This window comes from Marmota flaviventris, chromosome 8 (assembly GCF_047511675.1).
Source record: "Marmota flaviventris isolate mMarFla1 chromosome 8, mMarFla1.hap1, whole genome shotgun sequence".
Lineage (NCBI taxonomy): Eukaryota > Metazoa > Chordata > Mammalia > Rodentia > Sciuridae > Marmota > Marmota flaviventris.
The window spans coordinates 2,695,094-2,713,767 of record NC_092505.1 but is presented as its reverse complement, the minus strand read 5'-3'; the positions used below and the strand labels follow the sequence as shown (position 1 = coordinate 2,713,767).

The following is an 18,674-nucleotide window of genomic DNA, read 5'->3' as shown; positions in this document are numbered from 1 at the left end:
CCCAAGGGACCTTCAGATGAGACCCTGCCCTGGCTGATACTCCCACTGCAGAGAGAGGCAAGGAAGCAGAGGACACACTGTGCCATGCCCAGACTCCCGACTCACAGAAATGGAGAACATGATGGGCGCTGTTTTAAGCCACTATGTTTGAAATGATTTCTAGGCCAGCAGTAGATAGTGAAGCAGCATGCTCTAGAAACATTCACCCACCATTCACCATCTCAGGTGCGCGATGCACATCTATCTGTAAAAGAAATAGAGCAAAATTCCTGCTCTGATGGATCATGGATTCTAGAGTTGGATGTGTGTGTGTTAGGCAACAGACGTAAGAAATAAGTGATACAGGGCATTAGCCAGGGTTCTCCCCAGAGACAGAACCAACAGGCTACCCGGCTGGAGACAGGATGCACAGAGTGAATGTACTGGCTTGCATGAGTATGGCAGCAGTGAGAGCCTCACAGCAGGCTGAGTACAGGCTGGTGACTCTGGGATGGCTCCTCCATCCTCGTCCTAAGGCCTCCAAACCAGGGAAGCTGATGGTGTAATTTCCAGTTAAAGGACGAAGACCTGGGAACCTGGAGAAGGGCAAACCTGGAATTCTGGTGCCCAAGCAGGAGGTGGGCATGTCCCAGCTCTGTGGGGTGAGGGGACTCCATTTCGCCTTCTGTGTTTGTTCTCCTTGAGGGCCCTCGGCTGATTGGGTGGTGCTCACCCTGGTCCACATGCTAAACTCTGGAAACACCCCAGCATCCACACCCAAAGTAATGCCTTGCCAGATTTCTGGGGATTCCTTTGTCCAGCCAAGGTGGCATGTAAAATTGGCCATTACAAGTGTCCTAGTCTGTTCAGGCTGTTAGAATACCGCAGACCAGTGGCGTATCAACTCATTTTTTCCCTCATAGTTTTGGAGGTTGAGAGTCTGACATAAGCTGGCCAGCGTGGCTGGGTCCCTGGCGAGGGCTCTTCTGATCTGGGGATGGCTGCCTCCATGCTGTGTCCTCACATGGTGGCAACAGGGTGCTCTGGTTCCTTCCTCTCCTTGCAAGGGCACTAATCCCATCATGGGGCACACCCATGATCTCATCTAAGCCTAATCACCTTGGAGGCTGCATGTTGGTAGCAGGCCCGCCCTGGCCCCTGGGGACTCAACCCCCTGTTCTTTGTTATGCACGTCAATGTGGCCAGCTCACAAGGCTGTGACACGGGCTTGCGGTTCCCTGTTTATCTGCCTGGAGCACATGTGTCTCTCGGGAACATCTTGACCTGTTCGAGCCTCCTGATAGGGGACGGTGACGTGACGGTAACCCAAGGACGCAGTTATTACTCTTCCCTCCTCACTTTTGAGTAATTTCCCGCAGCTGTTAAAAAGATATACAAGGGGAACAAATTTGGCAATAAAGTGCGCACATGCTCACTCCTGGATGAAAAACCTTGGTGTCCTGTGTATTTTTAACCCCGCCGTCCCTCGCCGGACTCAGCTCTGTTAGCCGGACGCGGCATCTGGAGGTTCGCACCGAGATCCGGAAAGTAGGGGTAAGCGTACGGGGCTCACCTTCTAAAGGTAGAAGGGGGAGGATTGGTTTAAAGATAATTTAAAGAGACAGGGTACGTACCATGGGTAACTCAACAGCGAAGGTTCGTCTGGCCAACGAACTAAAAGAGCTGTTAAACACACAAGGAACAGGAATAAAAACTAAGACTGCAACCGAATTCGTTGAAGTTATCTCCCAGGCTTGTCCTTGGTTTCTGACAGGAGGCTTTCTCAATAACAATGATTGGGATTTAGTTTGGCAACAGCTTCCCAGGGCTGTGTTGTCCAGAGGGGATTTTTTGTTGTGGAAAAGTGAAAATCAAGAGAGGTGTCGCGAGCTAGCCCAAGTCAATCAGGACGCCGGCTTCCCACGGCGTAACCTCGAAATGTTAACAGGCTCGGGACAATATGCTGTCATAAATCAGCAAATTAATTATGATCCTGGGGCCTATGCTCAGATAGCCACAGCAGCCGTTCAGGCCTGGAAGGCTCTACCTGTTTCAAATGCTGAAACAAAAATTTCAAAAATTGCTCAAGGACCCTCTGAGCCTTATTCTGACTTCATAGCCCGATTGATGCAGATAGCGGGAAAGATATTCCCTAACTTGGAACAAGCCATGCCGGTCATTAAACAATTTGGAGCAGCAAGTGCCGTTCCAAGTTTGATGCTCAGGGACGCCCACTACAGCCGGGAAACGGGAACAGGGGCCCACCCCGGGCCCCGGAAGCCAAGGTGTATGGGGCAATCCAGGGACGGAATGGTGCCCCGGGGAGTGGGCAACTTCATCATCTTCCTCAGACCAACCCCTTTCTATCTGGGAGCTCCCAAGGGGAACGCCGGGAAGTGCAGGATTGGACCTCAGTTCCACCTCCCGAGCAGTACTGACTCTGCAGATGGGTCCCCAGACCCTGCCGACTGGAGCCTTTGGCCCTTTTGCCGGAGGGAATTGTGGGACTGATACTGGGAAGAGGCAGCACTCTACATAAAGGGCTCAGAATTCTTACAGGTGTGGTTGATGGTGATTACCACGGGGAGTTAAAAATTGTTGCCAAGGCTACCCAAGGGATCGTTATTATTCCTCCCGGAGAACGCATAGCACAATTATTGCTGCTGCCGGCGGCGTCCCTACCCAGCCGCGCCCTACAGGCAGCCCCGGGTAATGGCAGTTTTGGTTCCACCAGCACCCCTCAAACCTTTTGGGTAGCACACTTGGACTCCCGACCACAGTTAACCATTAAAATACAGGATAAAATCTTCAAGGGGATATTAGATTCAGGAGCTGATGTCTCTGTTATCTCTAAGAAACAATGGCCATCTGCTTGGCCTCTCCAAGATCCCTCAGCTGTATTACAGGGGATTGGGCAGACGAGACCAGAAAAAAAGTGCCTCCTTTCTAAAATGGAGAGATGAGGAAGGACACAGTGGTTATTTTCAGCCTTACGTAGTGGCTGGACTCCCCACAAATCTTTGGGGAAGGGACCTACTTCAACAAATGGGAGCTATCCTCACCACTCAGACCCTAAAAGGGAGTAATAAATTTGTCAATGACATGATGTTAGATATGGGATGGCTTCCCGGAAATGGACTGGGGAAAAGACATGAGGGAAGGGCAACGCCTGTGGACCCTACAGAAGAAATTACCAGAAGTGGAGGAGATCGGAGGGGGCTAGGAAATTTATCCTAGGGGCCACTGAAATGCGGCCACGTCCTCTATCTATTACTTGGTTATCAGATGACCCTGTGTGGATAGAACAGTGGCCCCTAACTAAGGACAAATTGCAGGCCGCGACCCTTCTGGTTCAGGAACAGCTTAGGGTGGGGCATATAGTGCCTTCCGCTTCCCCCTGGAACACTCCTATTTTTGTCATAAGAAAGGGGTCTGGAAAATGGAGGCTTCTCCAAGACCTGTGGGCTATTAATAATACCATGCAGCCCATGGGACCTTTACAGCCAGGACTACCCTTCCCCACGGCTATCCCTAAAGATTGGCATCTTATTATTTTGGACCTAAAAGATTGCTTCTTTTCTATTCCCCTGGCCCCCCAGGATTGTAAACGTTTTGCTTTCTCTTTACCTTCAATAAATTTTAGGGAACCCTATCAGCGGTTTGAATGGACTGTCTTACCTCAAGGAATGGCCAATAGCCCTACTATGTGTCAGTGCTTTATAGCAAAAATTCTGCAACCCTTTAGGCAACAATTCCCAAACTTTTACCTCATCCATTATATGGATGATATATTGTTGGCAGGCCCTGATAGGAAAGCACTTTTCCGGTCTTATGAAGTCCTCCAGTCCCTGTTAAAGGGGGCCCGGACTGATTATAGCCCCAGAGAAGGTGCAGATTCAGTATCCTTATAACTACCTAGGATATACTATTAACAAGGTAGGGATCACTCCCCAGAGGCCTCAATTTCAGGTTAACCAGCTCAAAACCCTGCACCAATGGCAGACATTTCTGGGGGAAATCCAATGGCTGTGGCCTTCCCTCCATGTCCCTACTGGTGAACTTAAACCCCTGTATGACCTTTTGAGAGGAGACCCCTCACCCATCTCCCCGCGAAAACCTACTCCAGAAGCCTTGAAGGCGCTTAGATTGATAGAGACAGCCTTAGGAGAGATGCAGGTGATGCAGGTGGACTACTCCCAGTCCTTGTTATTCATTGTTCTGCCATCAAAACTCACCCCGACTGGAGTCCTTTGGCAGACTGGTCCTATTTATTGGGTTCACTTACCTGCATCCCCCTCCCAGGTCTTGATACCTTTCCATGATCTGGTAATACAATTAGTTTGGAAAGCAAAATATCTAGGAGATGCCTTGTTTGGGAAAACCTTTGATGTTCTCATATTACCATATAATCAAGACATTCTTTCTAAATTAAGACAGGAACATGATCTCTGGTGTCTTTTCTTCTGTAGTTTCATGGGACAGGTTGACAATCACTACCCTAAAAGCAGGCTCCTTGAAAGTCTAAAGACATGTCCAATAATTTTCCCAAAGATCCTAAAAAAGGATCCTCTCCCGGGGGCACAAACCGTCTTCACTGACGGGGCCAAAAATGGGTTTGCTGTCGTTTCAGATGGGACCCAAGTCATCCGCAAGAGAGTGGCCGATTGTTCGGCCCAAAAAGCGGAGGTTGCAGCCTTAATATTGGCCTTACAGACCTATAGCTCGGTGCCCCTTAATGTTTTCACAGACAGTCTCTATATCGCCAGGCTTGCCTCCGCGATTGAGACGGCACCTTATATTGGAAAACAATCCACTATCATGGATCAACTACAAACAGTGCAGCTTCTTATATGGGCTAGGGCAGACCCCCTCTTCATAGGTCACATTAGAAGTCATTCCGGACTTCCAGGTCCTCTGGCGGTGGGCAACGCCATGGCAGACACTGCCACACATGCCACTAATTTTATATACAATAACTGAGTATGATAAGGCCCTACAACTTCATAATAAATTTCACCTAAACGCACAAACTTTGCGCTTCCGCTCAGGATGTTCCCGGGATCAAGCTTTAAAAATTGTCTCCCTATGTCCTACTTGTGCACCTTTTATCCATTCCCCTTCTCTGGGAGTCAACCCAAGGGGCCTTCAGCCAAACGACATCTGGCAAACTGATGTAACTCATATTCCTAGTTTTGGAAAACTGTCTTTTGTGCATGTCAGTATAGACACGTTCTCTGGTTTTATCTCCGCTACTTTACATTCAAGAGAAAAGGCTAAGGACGTGATACAGCACTATGTTAAAACCTTTTCCTTTATGGGAACCCCTCGATGTATAAAAACAGATAATGGCCCAGCTTATATTAGTCAAACCTTCCAAAAATTTTGCTCACAGTGGGATATTATACACAAAACAGGAATCCCATATAACCCCCAAGGACAGGCCATTGTTGAACGGGCCCATCAACATCTTAAAACCTATTTGCAAAAAACAAAAAGAGGGGGAGATATACCAGAATTGTCAGGGACCACATGCACTATTAAACATAACTCTATTCACTTTAAATTTTTTGCTCACTGAAGCCGAAGGCCGTACAGCGGCGCAGCGTCACTTTTCCCCTCCCACCATACAAAAAGCACAGATAAGATGAAAGGATCTGGCTACAGGGAAGTGGCAACCCCCTGCTCCACCCTTGGCTAGAGTGAGAGGAGCTGTATGTGTCTTCCCTCCAGGGACGGAAAAACCCATTTGGATCCCAGAGCGCTGCACCAGACCGGTGAATGAAAATTCAAGACAAAATGAAGTTCCCAAGATGGCTGATCCTGCCGCTGTTGTTCTCACCCCTTCAAGTGAGTGCCGAGACATACCTCATGAGCTGGACATCTCTTGTGGCATTCCTTCTGGACAGCCAATACAGGTTCACTACCAACGCCTGGAGATGGACGACTCCGCCCACGAGGTGTACTTACGACCCATCCAGAGATGAGATGTAACTGGACAGGAGCCAATACCCGAGCCCTCCTATGTATGCCTGCTTTTGCCCAGGTCCCTAATTACCCTGCCGACTTGGTGCCATCATCCCAGACCCTTACGTTCAGAAAGCTCCCTGGTCATAGCTATCCTACTGGCAAAGATGATGACTGGGATCCGCAGTTGTGTCCTGCTGGCCATGACATCCTAACTGAAAAGTGTCCGTTTACGTAGGACAAGAGCTGATCTTGTAGTACCCAGTGACGGGCAACTTCCATGCTTGCACTGCAACCTAAGCCAGGGGAATGGGGCCTCCCCAGAGACGGGTAAGCAGTGCAGGGGCGGTGGACGACCTAAGACAGGGGCTACTTGATTCCCATTGACATGCAAAAAACAAAAAAGGGGGACTTGCTGGTAGCAGGCCCGCCCTGGCCCCTGGGGACTCAACCCCCTGTTCTTTGTTATGCATGTCAATGTGGCCAGCTCACAAGGCCGTGACACGGGCTTGCGGTTCCCTGTTTATCTGCCTGGAGCACATGTGTCTCTCGGGAACATCTTGACCTGTTCGAGCCTCCTGATAGGGGACGGTGACATGACGGTAACCCAAGGACGCAGTTATTACTCTTCCCTCCTCACTTTTGAGTAATTTCCCGCAGCTGTTAAAAAGATATATAAGGGGAACAAATTTGGCAATAAAGGGCGCACATGCTCCCTCCTGGATGAAGAACCTTGGTGTCCTGTGTATTTTTAACCCCGCCGTCCCTCGCCGGACTCGGCTCTGTTAGCCGGACGCGGCAGCTGCACATTGGGGATTAGGGCTCAATATCACCAGTGCTACTTAACATAGCACATGCTATTGTTCAATGGTTACAAAGTGTGTTAGAAGTGCCTACACAACACAGGAAGGCAGTGTGAGGAAGGTGGGGAGTGGGCTGGGTGGGAGTCTGCTATTTTAAGCCTCTCCTGGGAGAGTGATTGGAGCAAAGACTGCAAGAGGGAGATGGCCATGCAGATACATTGGGGAGGAGCACTTCACGCAGAGGAACACTTCATACAAAGGCCCTGAGACTGACTCACCCCTGGAGTGACAGAGGAGAAGCCAGAGGCCCTGACTAGAGCAGATGAAGGGCAGGGTGGGTGGAGTGCAGGTCAGAGGTACAGGGGCAGAGGGAAGATCTTGCACGTCCTCAGGGGTCACTGCAAGAACTTTGCTTTTACCCTTGAAGGAGTGGCATGCTCTAACCACTAAATGCTGGTCACTTCACCTCCTGCCCACTCTTGCAAATTGGAGAATTTATAAATCAGCCAAACTGGGCACCTTAATAAGCAAGATACCTGCCCTGTTCTGAGATAGTTTGTTGATGAAGACTTTCCAGAATCCTAGACATCCTTTGAGGACACCCAAAGCCCTGCCTTCTCCCACCTCTTTTGGCTGTATTCTCAGATCCCAGCAGAGTGGGCTGCATCCATCTGGCTTTGTGCCCTGGGCAGGAAGATGTGCTGGGCAGGGCCTACATCCTACCTTTCTGTTAGGTCCCCTGCTGGTGTGTGCCCAGGAGCTCTCTCCTTCTGGCTTCTCAGCTTCTCTGTTTTGGCAGAGTTCTGCCATTCCTGTGGCTTTCCACCAAGTGCTGCTCCACCAGCCTGCCCTGCAGCTACCATACCTTTTCCTTGCTGCTCCAAGGAGCACAGTCCATGCTCAGTGCCTGTGACCATCTGGCCCTCCCCTTCCCTGTTTCCCCAATGGGGTTTATATATGCTGCAGCCATCAACACTCCAAGGATTAAAATGCCCTATTAATGAGAATGATAGATGAATTTTAAGGAAAGCAATGAGTAAGGGTGTTGGTTTTCTAAATAAGTTCATGTCCAAGTGAAAAAGAGAAAAGCAGATTGCATATTTAAATTCCAGTGTTCTTTTAACATTACAAGTTTTACCCAGTGTCCCTGGCAGTACAAGTGACCCAGTGTTGTGTTTCTATAAAGAATAACTGTATATGTGACTTTTAATTTTATATACCTAAACAATATCTTTCGAAAAATAGTAACAAATCTTTGGGAAACATACATAAATTCAGATTCTTTTCCTTAAGGAAGGTCTCCTAATGTATGAGTCTCAAGGCCCCTGATGTGTGGGCCCTCTTTGGAGGTGATAAGAGATGGAGATGAATTGGTGGCAGATCCCAGCAGGAAAGGAACAGTGGGACAGACAAAGAAGGCTCAGCTGCTGAGACCGGTTGGAAGGTGGGCAGGCCTCTCAGCTGCTTCTGGACTTTGGGACAGCAGCTTGTACTAGGGGGTGCCAGGTGACTCCTGTTGCCTCTCAGACTGGATGGGACCAAATGAAAGCTTCAGACAGAGGCCCAGTCTAGGTGAGGGTAGGAAGGCCGGGGGCCCTTCATGGGTGTGAACCAGTGTCAATTTCAGGGCCTGCTTAGAAGACCCAGTCTTGGTTCACTTTCTGCTGGTGTTGCCCAGGAAATTCTTGATAATTTTTAAGACCTTACACTTCCATTCTGCACTAGGCCCTGCAAATTTTGTAGTGGTCTTCATTACTGAACTTTCTGTGTCCCCTTGTAATTCTGCCAAGGCAAAAATACACTGGCCTCCCCCTAGTGCCTGCTGGAAGCCTTTCCACCCCAACTACCCTCCAGCCCTGAGTTCTGGCCCTAGGTCTGGTTTCCTCCTGGGGGAGCTTGGGGTCAGCAAAGCTGCCCTCCTTCAAGCTGTGTGTGGACTCAGAGCCCTGACCTCACGGGGTAAGCCACTGCATAAGTGAATGTCAGCAACTGCGTGTGACCTGTCAGACCAACCACGCGTTTCCTTGAGCGCTGTTCCTACATCTTTGAGTGAAACCACGGGTGGGACTCGTGGGTATACTGCGACAGATGATCTGATTAGGACGATTTTCTTAAGTGCAGCATGAAATGGAGACAATGTCCAACCCTCCTTAGGCTGACATTTCCTGGAGCTGGGGTCACCTGGGCAGGAGGGTGCACTCCAGGGGGACCAGGCGGACTAAAAGGCAGCCCACAGTCACAAGTGAACTTCACGCTTGGGGCGCGCCTTGGTGTGGAGTCCTCATACCAAGGGGAGAGAGGGCGCACGGGATTAGGTCCATGGGCAGAGACCCGGGCTTGGGGCACACCCGCCGCCGAAGATTGTTGTGCACATTTGCATCCCCGGCACTGCCCTAGCCCGCACCCACCTGGGCAGCAGAACTCCGGCAACAAGGCGGCGGGAAGGGCGGGAGTCTGCACCCAAAGAGCGTCTAACCGCGCGCGGATAGTCTGCGCCTGACGCCCTGCGCGGCCGGGGCCTCAGATGGTACATTCCTCATCCCCTGCCTAGACCACAGATGGTTCCGACCGGTTCCGCGCGCTTCTCCCCGGCCGCCGCGGAGCGCGCAGAGGGACGTGGCCACGCCTCGCTGAATAGTCATGAGGTGGGAAGCTCGGCCTCCGGGGCGGGGCAGGCCACTCCTCGCGCCCCTACGCGACCGGCCGGGGCGGGGCCCGGCTGCGGACGCGAGGGGCGGGGCCGGGGTCCGCTCCGCCCCCGCGCAGGCCCCACCCCGCGCCCGCCGCCGCGCAGGGCGGGGGCGGGGCCCGTCGCCAGCAGGCCCCGCCCCCGCGGTGAATATTGATGCGGCGCGCGTCGGCGTCGCCCTCCTCCCATTGAGCGAGGCTGTGTCGCGTGGCCCGGCGTCGGCGTGACGGTTGGACGCGGGCGCGGCACTGCGGGTCCCGATTGCTGCAGCCGCTTGTCAGTGTGATGAAGATTGGCACCCAGGTAAGCTGTCACTCAACCGCTCCGCCGCCGCCGCCGCCGCTCTCGCCGCCGCCGTCCCTATCAATCACACCGGCCGCGGCGGCCGCTGCCGCACCGCTGCGCCGCCTCGGGTCGGGCGGGCGGCGCCCGGGGCCCGCACTTGCCCCGCCGCCCGGGGCTGGGGGCGGGCGCGGGGGAGGGGAGCGCGGCGGGGGAGGGGGCGCCGTCCGCCCGCGGCGCGGGGGCGCGCCCGGCCTGTTTTCCTGTGTGGGCTCAGGGACGCGGAAATTTCTGGAAGGCGCCGCGGCCGCCGCGCAGGGCCCGCTCGAGGCGCGCGCTGCTAACCGTCCCTTTCGGAGTGCGGCGCGCGCCCCTGCGCGGGCGGCGGGGGTGGCGGGGGCGCGCCGAGCCGCGGGCGGGGTGCGGGCGGGGGCGCGCGGACCGGGCCGGGGCGGGCCGAGGGTCGGAGCGGGTGCGGCGGGCCGGACCTGGCCCGGGGACGCGGCGGAAGATGGCGGCGGGGTCCCGGCGCGGTGCGGGGTCCCGGCGCGGTGCGGGGTCCCGTTGCGGGGTCCCGGTGCGGGGTCCCGGTGCGGTGCGGGGTGTCGCGGCGAGGTCCCGGGCCGGTGCTGGGTGGCGGGGCCCGGGTCGCGGTGTCGGGCGGCGCGGGTGCCGGGCGCGGCGGAGGGGTCCCGCGGGCCGCCGGTGGGGTTCCGGGAGGGGTTCCAGTGTGCGCTTGACCCAGCCGGTCCGAGTAGCTCCTGGGGAAGAGTTTGGCACGGGTGCCCCCGCGGTGGACCGCACGTTCCTTGTGAGAGAACTCGCCTGCTTGGTTCCGCGGTGCCCTGCGATGCCCGGCTTGGAGAGTGGCCCCGGAGCGACCGCCGGGCCCCGCCTAGGACGCTCGGATCCTCTACCCCGTAGACGGTGCTGCGCGTCGAGCGGTACGAGCCCGGGAGCGGCGCCTGCACTTCGCTAAATTTGATCGCAGACTTGCAGCCGTTCAAGATGGATTTGTCATAGACCAGGGGCTCTAACGTCATCATTTAGGTAGCTTGTGAGAGTGGCTTATTGTAAAAGTAACCGATTTTTTCCTGAAGATGTTGGTACTTTTCGTCAAAGGATAGAAGAAGACCCCAGCTTTAGGCCTCATCTCATGATACTGAAAACAGGAGTGTTCGGTTGGTATTATAAAGATGAATTTAAGTGAACTGCCAACGTGTTCGCCAGTACGATTACTGGTGATGCAGTCGAACCTGGTTGACTTGGAAGGTGGCACACTGCCTCTCATCTTCTTCATCTCTTGTTCTTTAATGTATTTAGGGTGGAGAGTGATGTGTGGATCATCTCGCTGCAATAGTTGATGGATCTAAAATGTACCCTTGTGTTAGGGACCACTGCTCACAATTCCTATGGATGCACTGCTTTCTTAGTGGGCCAGTTGGAGTTGAAGTATTTAAGAGTTAAGTGTGCTTTAGAATTGAGTAAACTTGTCCCGTGGAGGATGGCCAGCTCTAAAAATTAACAATCTCTGTTTATAATTTTAAGTGTCAGCAAGTTACCTGGTTAATGATCTGAGGTTCCTGTTCTCTAGCTTACATTTAGTTACATTTCTGTGACAGTGTAACCTAATTTTAGGGAAGTCCTAATTGTGAATAGCAGAAATGGTCGTTACTTGAGTAGTAACATTCTGTTTACAATTTTCATTTTTGTTTCTAATTGTTAACTGCCTGAAACTTTAAAAGAAAAGCCTGAAGGTGAGAAAGTGATGCAGAGTGTAGACCTCAGGGACCTTGACTCTCCCAGGCCAAAATAAAAATTTCAAGAATAGAACCAATGATTTTGAAATAGTCATCAAAACATCGAACCAAATTATTGATAGAGTCCAATCTGAGCCTTCTGTTAACACAGTACATCACCCGTCAGTGGCTCTGGTAAGTCTTTGGAGTAGTAGTGAGATTTCCCTGATAACCTGTGCTTTGTGAACATGTCTGTCACTGACCTGCTGAAACTCCAGGGCTTATTATCTGCTTTCATCATTGAAGAAGTGCTAAATTTCAGCTAGAAGTTATTGCAGATAAATATTTTTTTTCCCTTAGGTTCACATAGCAAGTTCTTCAATAGAAGTTCATGTACGCTGAGCCCCTCCTTTATTAGGAATATGGATGGATGTGTTCTTTTTCCCACTTCCTGACACAGTTTTGTTGATGGCAGAGGTGACTAGGAATTCAAATAGCAGGACAAGGGAAACAGCTTAGCTGTGTAGGCTCATGGTGAGGCAAGTCTGTGAGGGTGAGAGAAGAAGCCACAGCTGCAGGAAAGGCTGTCTCCCACTGGTTGTACTGACTGAGCAGCTGTTATGGGTCTGTCCTCAGCTGTTTAAGAAGAAATGTAAAGTGGATGTATGGTGTGCAAAAAGTTCAGTCTGGAGATGGATGAACATTTGAGGACTAGAAGGCATGGTCATTTGTTGAGAAGTGTCTGTAGGCCTGGCCACCAAAGGTGGCCAAGTGTCCTGCAGATGCGAGTGAGTGCCAGTTACCTAGCTTGCTGCCTGCTCTCTGCAGGTGGGTGTCAGTCGCTGCCAGTTTATTGTTTCTGAAAAATTCACACAGAGAGCAAGCAGTGTGATATTATAGCAAATAAGTTGTTAAACCTGTATTTAAAAACTGTTGTTCCTTTGATGCCTTAGGGACTTGCGAAGAGGATGGAGCAGCCTCTTAATTCTAAGAAATTTTTGGGATAAAGGTCTACAGCTTAATCTTGAAAACTGCCAATCTGCCAGGTTGAGAGACTGAGGGTCTGTGAACTAGTACAGCATTTGGATTTATTGTGCCTGGGGTGTTGCTTGGTGGCAGAGTGCATGCTCAGCAGGCGCAAAGCCCCAGGTTTGATCCCACATACATACTCAAATGGGATTCATTTTACCATCTGAGGCCTTTCCCTAAAATGATGTGGGGTGATCATGCTGACAGGTCAAGCCATGAGGCTGTACCTTTCTTCCCTCCTTGGGTTAAGCTGCTCAGCATGAATTGTTAGTGTCCCTGCCTGAGGGAGATTATTTGTGCCCAGGGTGATATTGCTATTCTAAAGGTCTGTGTTCCTTAGCTTATCCTCTAGCAAGCATAAAGCTGTCTCTAGGTGAGGCTGCAGAGGGAGGTCTGCTGTGGTCACCAGGAGTAAGCATAAAGAAACCTAGTGGGACCCCTGGAATCAACATATTGCTGAATGTCTGGGCAAGTGGAGCCATGGTTCAGCTCTGTGTTAGCTTTTCATCACTGTGACCAAAATACCTTACGACAACTTAGAGGTGGAAAAGTATTTGGGGCTCACAGTTTCAGAGGTTTAGTCCATGGTTGGCAGATTCCTTTGTCCCGGACCTGAGGTGAGGCAGACCTTATGGTGAAAGAGTGTGGGAGGCAAGCTGCTTAACTCTTGACAGCCAGGAAACAGAGTTGTGGGGTGGGGAGAAGATATGCTAGGGACAAAATATAAACCCCAAAGGCACACCCCTACTTCCTCAAGCCATGTACCACCTATCTATAGTTGCCACCCTATTAGTCCATTCAAATTATTAATCCACCAGATAGATTAATCCACCAAAAGGATTAATCCACTGTTAGATTACAGCTTTCATAATTTAATCATTTCTCTGCTGAACATTCCTGCATTAACACAGCAGGAGCTTTGGGGAACACCTTATACAAGTCATAATAGGCTCTGATGGGATCCACCTGCCCACCAGGGATCTTGGCAGCCTTCAGGAAATTAGACTATTACTCTCAGCTCTGTCCTCCTTTCTGCACACTTGACTTCCTCTAGCTTGGGCCCCACCTAGCTCTACCTTGCAGCCTCTCAGTCCCCAGTGCTACCTGCCTGATCCTCTTCCCTTTCCCAGCACACCTCAGAGAGAGACTGACCAAGCTCTTTTCTCTAACATCCCACACTCAGGCGCTGACCTGTGAGCAGGGGGCTGCCTGGTGCAGTGAGGAATGTTGGGCTTCTGCATCTGCACAGTGCCCCTCCTTACAACAGGGCCTACAGTTGGGGTGGGTCGCTCAGGTTGTGGATTGCTAGGTACCATGATTGCAATTTCTAAAACAGTCTGATCAGATTTGTGCAAAAACAATGCCTTTATGAGAGCTTAGTAGACTCTCAATATATTTAGTTATATGTTCTCCAAGATGTTTTATTAAGATTTGCATTTTTGTGTGTGTGCTAGAATAAATTAAGGTTATAACTATAGGAAAAAGGAAAATTATAAACATTAAATTGTCAAACTTCACATTTAAAAAAATTCAGTTATATGTTTATGGGTACTTTCCCCAAACTTCTATTGTAGAGCTCTCTCTATTTGTATAGTTATATATACAGATTTTACTGTCTTAATTAATTTTAAGTGCACGGCTCAGTGGCATTTAGTTCATTCATGTTCTGCATCCATCTACCTCCAGAACTGTTTTCGTCTTCTTAAACTGAAACTCCTCATGGTTAAACAAACTCCTCTTTCACCCTCTCCCCAGCCCCTTGGCAACCACCATTCTACTGTCTCTCGGAATTTGCCTGTTGTAGGTACTTCAGATAAGTGTAATCACATAATACTTGTCTTTTTGTGAGTAACTGTTTCACTTAGCAAATGTTCATCCATATTTCAGCATGTGTCAGAATTTCCACATTTTAAAAAGCTGACCAATCTTCCATTATATGTACCACATTTTGTTTATTCATCCATTGTCTGGGTACTTGAGTTCTTCCACTGTTTGGTTATTGTGAATAATGTGGCTACAAACACAGGTGTGCAAATAACTAAGTTCCTCTGGGTGTAGATTAAGAATTAGAATTCTATATCATATATTAGTTATATGTTTAACTTATTCCCCGCCACGCCCTCCCCACACCCTCCCACCCCCAGTACTGGGGATTGAACCCAGGGTGTTCTACCACTGAGCTCCATCCCCACCCCTTTTTATTTTATTTCAAGACTGGGTCTTGCTAAGTTGCTGGGGCTGGCCTTGAACTTGGCTTTCTTACCTCAGTCTCCTGAGTTGCCAGAATTACAGGTATGTGCGACTACACATTGCTCTATTTAATTTTTTGAGGAACTACCATACTGTTTTCCTATAGTGTTTGTTCCATTTTATATTCTTATCAACAATGCATAGAGGTTCCAGTTTGTTCAGATCCTTGACATCACCATCACCCATCATCATCATTATTATTTATGGTGCTAGTGGTCAAACCTAGGTCTCCCGCAGTCTAAAGGCAGGTGATCTACTATTGAGCTACATCCCCAGCTCCAATTTTCTATTTTTTGATAGTAGCCACTAGTGGGTGTGAAATTGTTTTGATTTGCATTTCCCTATGATCAGTGTGATGTTGAGCATCAAGTCCTTTGTCCATTTTTGAAGCCAGTGGTTTATGTGCATACATTTTGCAAATTGATCTGTTAAGGTATTTCATGTTGTATTACTAGCCCACATTATGTTTTTCTGTGTATATTTACATAAATATTTCTCATTAAACATTTAAGATCTTAACAATTTTGCAATTGTTTTTATGTATGTGTATACACACACATATTTTATTTATAGTCATGTCCAGTATGTCAAAGTCTTTAGCATTCTCTGTTTTGCCGTCTGAAAGCTGACTTGCTGGTAGTCAGGTTGAAAGGGAGTGTGGATCTGAAGGGCAGCAACTGCTGGAAAGAGGGCCCGATAGGGCCATTTCTATACTACTGCATCCCTGAGCACAGGCAATGCAATGGGAGAAAGACTGCCTTTGAAGGGTTAAGGTTCCTATTTTCTTTCCTTTTTGGTGGTGGGGATTGAACTTAGGGCTTCATGCCTGCTAAGCACATGCTCTACCACTGAGCCATATCCCCAGCTCCCTAGTTCTCATAAAAAACTCATGCATTGATCCTTAATAATTAGGACGTATGAAAGTGTTGCATGTCAGTTTGTAATGATGTGAGAGTCAAAAGTTTTGATGTGAATGTAAATTTACCGTAATAGGTGTCATCTAAAACAAATTATAAAACCAATAAAATGTTTTTATTAAATTTTGCTTTGTCTTCACTGGACATATATGGACTTTTGGATTAGAGATACTTTTTTTGTGCAAGTTTTCAAACAATTTAATATCTGTGATTTTATTTGGTGTTAAATTTCAGGTGGGACCTCTCCAAGCCTTGTTTGAAAAATAAAGTGATTTCTTGGCAAATGTTTTTCCTTGAATGAATTATTTGATTGAACATCTCTCTGGGGTGGGAAATGAAGGGCTTTTGTGTTTTGAACCCTGATTGGCTAAAACTTGTGAAAGACATGAAAACTCCCTGAACTGTATGATGGATAATTAATGTCCCGAAAGGGAGGTTAGAGAAGGTGTCCTTTATGAGTATGGAATTTGGGCAATTTTCTTGGTGCCTTGATAGTTTCTGTAGGTTTGTTAATAGACAGGTTTAGTTTGGAAAAAGATCATCAATTAAGTGTTTTAGGGAAAAATAATGAGAAAAAAATCTAGAGAGGTAGCCCCAGAACTCTTGTCCTTGTTTCTAGTCCTTTTCTGGTTCCATAACTATCTGACTTAATAATCTCTGCAGATACTAGAACTGAGCTTACCCTAGAATCTCCAGTTCTTCTGTGTTGGGATTTTGCCTGCGGGCTTTCAACAGCAGCAGGGAGGTGCACTGCTAGAGTGGTAGTCCTTCCCTGGGTGTGGCAGCTGGAGAGGGGCACAGATGCTTGGACTTATCAGGTGGCAATGCTGACTATTGCAGTGCATGAGATATGTCATCAGAATGAGTCGAGAGCCTTTCCAAAGGGCTGAAAGAAGTCCATTTGATGGTTTGTTTTTGTTTTTTGTTTTTTTTAAAGACCTGTTTTTAAATAGCCATACTTGAGGCCAGGGATTGGCAGATGGCAGGCCTGTGGATTCAATCTCAGTGCTCTCTGGTTTTATATGCTTACAGCTGAGAATGGCTCATATGTTTTTAAAGAGCTATAAAGAAAGAGAAAGAGTATTTAATAGAAGTAGTATGTGGTCCACAGACTTACAATACTTACTGTCTAGCCCTAGTTCACAGGACTACTCCATGCCCCACCCCTACCCTGGCCATAGATCTCAATGGAAATACATCAAAGTTGTCTGGATCAAAATGAAATCAAATAGCATTATTGTTGGGGAAATATGAATTAACAAATGAGGAATAGGCAAGATGTTTCCCCTCACTGGACTCCTGACTTGATATGGTGGGTTTATAGGTCATCTGTAAAAAGAGAGCATAAAGAAATAGCCCTTAATTCATTTAGGATCATAAAAGTACATGTTACTAGGTGCTAGGACTTGACTCCAGAACTCTGCCTTAGTGACCAATTCCCTTTGAGCATGGAACACTTTGCTTATGTGTAGTTGATGATACACAGTTATGGAAACCAGTTGGGATGGGGTGTTCCTGTTGATTTGGGGTGGTATGAAAGTAGCTACTAGATGCCTGAAGATCGGATGTGTAACTCCCAAAGTGCAGAGGGGGAAAATACAACAAAGAAAAACCTTAACAAAAGATACTAAAGGGAAAAATCCCAAGAAAGCATGCTTGGGATATTTTTTAGAAAACAAAACTAAGATGATGTGAATATGCCAGATATATCAGGAACCACACCTAATGTTGAAAGGGTAAATCTCAGGTGATAAAATTCCAGATTTAGTACAAAAAAGATATCTAGCCAAGTTTTCTACATAAGTCAGACATCTAAAACTAACAAGTAGAAGAGAAATAAGGGATGGAGATGTATCAGTGCAATGAGAAAAGGAGTAGAGCACTGTCACCATCAGATGAGGCTAAGGTATGCACAGGAGAGAGGAGCAGTCGAGGGTTATTAACATCATAACAGAGACCTCACTGCACAGTTGATCCTGATGGGATGGGGGCTTGACAGCTCTGCACACAGGGAGGGACTTCTGTAACCCAGGGTTGAAATGGAGTTCTCAGCCTGGCACCAGGAACATGGGCCAGATCACGCTCCATCGAGATCACCCTCAGTAATCTCCAGAAATTCCTCCATCTGAGAACTGCTGATATGAGGGATTTAAGTAATATTAATATGGTGGCTGTGTGGAACTAATGGACATATGCAGAAATTTGTGCCCAGTAAACATAAAATGTCGATTCTCATCAGTCTCATAAGACACTGAACAAAATCGGCTGTATTTTAGACCATAAAGAAAAATTATCCCAAGTTTTCAAAAGTAAATCCTAGGTCAGAATCTCAGACTGCAGTGACACAAGCTGCTTGGAATTTCAGAGTAAAAGGATAGCTTGCAGCGTGCGGTGGCCATGCCTATTAAGAGACTCGGAGTCTGAGGCAGGCTGGCAACTTAGCAAGATCCTGTCTCAATAATTAAAAAGGGGCTGAGGATGTAGCCCAGTGGTAGAGCACACCTGGCTTCAATCCCCAGTACCACAAAGAGTGAACAGACATCTAAAGGTGTCTATTCTACCTGGACATTTTAAGATCGATCTATAGATTAAAGGGGGAACTATCACAAACTGTTTTCTGACTATAAGTGGATGACAGTAAAGGTTTTATATCCTGACCAGTGGGGTGAGGCACAAACGGCTTTCAGGGAAAGAAACTCTGGAGCCTAGAGTGCATTTATTAGAGAACAAGAAAGTAAGTGAATTTTTGAGTGTTCAGCATAAAACACTAGAAAAATAAAATCACCCCCCAAAGAAGACAGGCAAATAGATGAAGAAGGAGCAAGGACACAGTATTTTTAAAGGAATGTAATGGCAGATTGAAAGGTACACGTAAGAAGGTGCCGTGTATGGGCTGGGGCTGGGGCTCAGCAGTAGACCGTTCACCTAGCACCACATAAAAATAAAATAAAGGTATTGTGTCCAGTTAAAAATCAAAATATATAAAAAAGAAGTGCCTTGTACAGTTTGATGACTTAAGGAG

The 18,674-nt window shown here is 48.4% G+C and overlaps 1 protein-coding gene across 6 annotated transcripts in view; it reads left to right on the top strand.

The window, feature by feature from the left end:
* Positions 1–9,653: 9,653 nt before the first annotated feature.
* Positions 9,654–18,674, top strand: part of Pknox1 (PBX/knotted 1 homeobox 1) — a 57,630-nt gene continuing 48,609 nt past the window's right edge. For all 6 annotated transcript variants that reach the window (XM_027929051.2, XM_071615001.1, XM_027929050.2 and 3 more), the window contains exon 1: positions 9,654–9,738. The gene's annotated coding sequence lies outside the window, so the exon portion shown is untranslated. The remainder of the gene's footprint in view (positions 9,739–18,674) is intronic.